This window comes from Alligator sinensis, unplaced genomic scaffold (genome assembly GCF_000455745.1).
Source record: "Alligator sinensis unplaced genomic scaffold, ASM45574v1 scaffold722_1, whole genome shotgun sequence".
Taxonomy (NCBI): Eukaryota; Metazoa; Chordata; order Crocodylia; family Alligatoridae; genus Alligator; species Alligator sinensis.
In genome coordinates, this window is record NW_005842345.1 from 1013829 (window position 1) to 1017677 (window position 3849).

General features: G+C 44.2%; 1 protein-coding gene across 2 annotated transcripts in view; it reads left to right on the forward strand.

Moving 5' to 3' along the window:
- Positions 1-3849, forward strand: part of PPP3CC (protein phosphatase 3 catalytic subunit gamma) — a 27180-nt gene that overhangs the window by 8078 nt on the left and 15253 nt on the right. The gene's annotated exons all lie outside the window — the stretch shown is intronic.

Below are 3849 nucleotides of genomic sequence, written 5' to 3' on the forward strand. Positions count from 1 at the left end.
TGGCGGGCTGGATGCAGCCCGCAGGCCATATTTTGCGCACCCCTGTTTTAAAGTGCGTGTGTGTATATGTGTGTCCGTTTGCTCATATGGATGAATTCCTGTCAAGCTTTGAGTCACGCACACAAGTTCCACCCAACTTCCACTCTGTCGGCTCTCCTGTCTTGGAGACTCCCACGTAATACTGTGAATGCCTGCCTGCCTAGCTGTGTCTCTAGTGTATGTTCAGAACACCAAACAGCTATGATCCAAAAGCAGTAAAACCTTTCATTTTTTTGCTTCCCTTAAGACGAGCTGCAAATAGTGCACTGGAATAGGACCTGGGAAACCTGGGTCCTACTTTCAGTTCCACCAGTGACATGCTCCTTCCTAACCTTTCCTCTGCTGCCCTGTGCCCCTTTGCCTCTCTTCTTTTTTAATTGAGGCATGTCTCCACGTATAAGCAGTGCTGTGCACATTAGGCTTTGATTGGTCTAGGAACTCTGGGCACTACAATAATACAGTCACTAACATCATCTTATTAAAAATCAAATTAAATGAGCGCTGTGATCAGAAGCAATGTCTATGGAGATGATTCCTCTGGAGTGGTGGAGGGGGGTGATGCACACCTTTGTCAGGCTAATTTGTTTGTTACCAAACAGGCTAAATGCTGTTACCATTGTATGATTGCAGGACTCTGTGTACAGTGGGTCTGTAGGGCTGGAGTGTGCTTTGTTATCCAGTGATGAAATATCCGGGAGACATAGCCATGGTCGGCAAGCCTAGTTGGACCCGACAGTTTGTTTTGGTTTGGAGGCATGTGCAGACAGAGTTACATTTCGGTAAATTCTCAGTGTTGCTAGCATGGGAGCAGTGGTGCGGTGTGATATTTGAGTGCGTTCCCCCCTCACACCTGGAAGGTAGAGCTTTCTCCCTGCTACAGCCCTCTTTGGAAGGCAGATAGATGTTTGTGACACAACAAAATCCAACAAAGCCAAACTAGAGGTGAATTTTTGCTAAACCATTTGGCCTGCGTGAAATGAATTGGGTCTCGTTGCAGTTCTCAGGAAAGAAAGCACCCGTAAAAACCAATCTTAGATGGCTCTAGGAGACCCGCTTGCTGGTGCATCCTTTAGAGACCAGAGTATGGGGGGGAAAACCCCCCGTCAGACAGATGCATGAGCAGAAAAGCCTTGTACATCCATTCCACATGGAGGACTGGGCTCCAGATGAGAGCTTTCAGGCTGGCACCTTCCTCAAAAACCCTGTCAAAACTTGGGATTATTGGAGACTTAATTCTGAGCCTGCAATTGTTGACAATGCCCTTGCAGTTTACTGGATGGCCCTGGTAGTGATTTTTAATATTGCCTCTGAGAGAGGAAAACCATGCATGTGTTAAAAGCAAACCAGTCACTTCCTGAGAGGGGATATGTTGGTGTTTGCTTTTCTTTCATTTTGTCTTGTTAACGTTGTCAAAGAAAGCTGTGATCAGCTTCTCTGGCTCAGCCATGTAAGCCATATTTCACCTTGATGAAGACACTGAACTGCATGCAATTGCCAACTGAGCCTAGTTTCTATACCCAACCTGCAGTAAGGCCTCATAATACTCTGTGTCTAGAGCAAGTGCTTAGCCCTACTGCCTAGCTATGTCTGTCCATCTCATCAGAAGTGTATTGCAAAACACATAGCCATGTAAGGAAAGCATGCAGTTGGAGCACAGGATCGCAAATCCAGGAGCTCTCGAGCCTTCTGTTCTGTGGTCTGCTGCCTCACCTCTCTGTTTGCTTTCCCCTCTATTGAACTGCAGCGCTTACCTACTTCACAAGGGTGCCGGCAGGTTAATGTTTACAAGCACTTTGCAGAGGCAGTTTATTAATTTCCAGATCAGCAGGGGAAGAAAAATGTGGTTATATCGCTTCATAATTAGAGTATGGTGTTTGCTTAAAGGAACTTGTAAAATGATTTCCAGACTCCCCCCTTCCCCCTGCAGCAATTAATTCTCAGTGCTTCATTTAGGAACAGCTCCCTCCCGGCTTGTTGCAGGCAGTTTTTGATCACCCTCTTGTAGGTGGGGGTGTTGTACAAGAGTAAATCTTTTGTGTAAGTGTTAGTTTGCAAGGGAGGAAATCAAATATGCATTCACGCTTGAGTGCTTGGCTTGGGGCTTCAAGCTCATGGGCAGGAAAAAAAAAAAGGGGAAGTTGAGTGCTTAAATCTAGTAATCCGTAATTGTCTCAAGTTGCTATTGAGCGATTGTAAACATCTAGTAATCGATTTCTGGGCTCGGAGCCTTGGAAAATGTGGATGAAGGATCTTTTTGCAGAACACCCAGAAAAGAGTCAGCTGTGTGCTGCGTAGTTAAAGGCCTCTGCTTATCATCGCAGCCCTCCCGAGCCAGCACAAGCTGTTGAATGCTCACAGTTCAATGTACCCCAATGGTACCTTTGTCTTCCAGCATCGGTAATTTTTTTTTTCCCCCCAGGTACTTCTGAAACATCTGCAAACCGTTTAGGACAAATCTGTTACATGTTTGTTATCGAGTCCCACAGGTTTTGTTCTCTGGTCAGGAAGCTTTGTAGGGTTGAGTGATATACTTATTTTCCAGGGCCTTGTTCTAAATTACTCTGTTTCGTGAAATATCCCTTTCCCAAGTTGCCAGTCTCCCTAGTATTCTTAATGCTGGAAGAACTTTGAAACTTTAATATCCTCTACGTCAACACTGATTCTGTATATCCCCCGCCATTGCATTGCGCAGCAGTGAAACCACCCGGTCAATCTTCTGATCTTCTCTTCTCCATCCCTTTCAAAGTCACTATGTTTCCTTTAAGGTACATTTCATTTTCTGGATTGCGAGTGCTGTCCCAGATGTGTGACATTTGGTTGCAAACACAGCCGGGTAAAGTTTAAATCTTAGACTATTTAGACATTTCTACGATCATAGATCTGCTAAAAATAGATTTATTAAAACACTTTTTACTGGCCCTAAAAGAACAGTGTAAATTACCCCACACTGTCGTTAGTCGTATTTAAAATTAGGTACAATATTTTTTAGGTAGCTTTTTCTCTAGAATTTGAATTATGTAATGTACACAGAGAGATGCTTCAGAGCTAACTGGGACTCTGACAACCCTTACATTTTATGTAGGTGGAAAAACTCCTGTATTCCCCCGGAGATGCAAACATTTCAAATAAGTAATGCAAAGCTTGCCTGGGGGTTCATTGTTTAAGTGCCACAATGTCTCAGCCATCTGTGCAAGAAACTAGATTGGAGCTGGTTTGTCTCAGCTCTGGAATTAGTTTTTAGACCCTGGCAGCTGGCTTCTGGAATTGTATGCCCCAAACCAGTGGTCGGTTTGAATGCAGCCTCCCTGCTTCGTGCTCTGAAAGAGCGTATGGTTTTTGCAGCATGTCAGCCGAAAGGGCACACGCTTGTTAAAACTTTAATCCAAACCTTATTGCTTGTTGTCATAACGGATTATCCTTCCAATTCTCAAAATCAACAAAGCAAACTTGAGAGCACTTCTCCCATGTTAGACAAATCAGCTGGTTAATTGTCAGTCTGGCAAGCCCAGGGGGTGGGAGGAAGAGTGTTCCTTTCAGAGCATTTACCCTTTTTGCATTTAGCTGCTTCAGAAAACCAGCAGGGCACCTTCTTGTCACCCTGCTAGGACAGTTGTTTCAGTTTGCTTTTGGCCTGACACTGTTCAAGGTTTGGAAAGCATCTTTTTAATACATGGGTTTTATTACTTTTTTTTTTTTCTGTTGGGGGGGGGGGGGGGGGGGTTTTGTTTTTTAAATACATGGTTTTTTTTATTTTTTTTTTTTTCGGTTGGGGGGGGGGTGTGGGGGGTTTTGTTTTTTTTTACCTTTTTC